This window comes from Penaeus monodon, chromosome 33 (assembly GCF_015228065.2).
Source record: "Penaeus monodon isolate SGIC_2016 chromosome 33, NSTDA_Pmon_1, whole genome shotgun sequence".
In the NCBI taxonomy this organism is placed as follows: domain Eukaryota; kingdom Metazoa; phylum Arthropoda; class Malacostraca; order Decapoda; family Penaeidae; genus Penaeus; species Penaeus monodon.
The window spans coordinates 23,122,037-23,122,411 of NC_051418.1; positions in this window are offsets into that span (position 1 = coordinate 23,122,037).

Sequence of the window (375 nt, forward strand, 5' to 3'; positions counted from 1 at the left end):
CGTGCGTTCGTGTGAACGTTTGTGTGCGATCGCTTTTATGTGTGAGGGCGCGAGAGCAGCTATAAATCGAGCGCACGAGGAGGGGATGAGTGGGGGTTGGGGCATGGCAAGGAAAGCGGGGGTGGGGGGTGGGGGCGTTAGGGCTGTGAAATGTGTGTTTTAAAGGCGGCCGATGCCAGTGGGTCCGATTGACTATAGACGGATGTGAAGGCTACGTTGATGGGGGCGTTGGGGGGGGGGGGGGTATAAGGACCGAGGCAAGGGGGAGTAAGGGGGGTAGGGGGTACAGAAGTCAAAGAGCCAAAAGCACTTCTTGCAAAAGCAGTGAGAATGGACGTTTTCTAAGGTTAACTCCCCTCCCCCCCTTATCGCTCC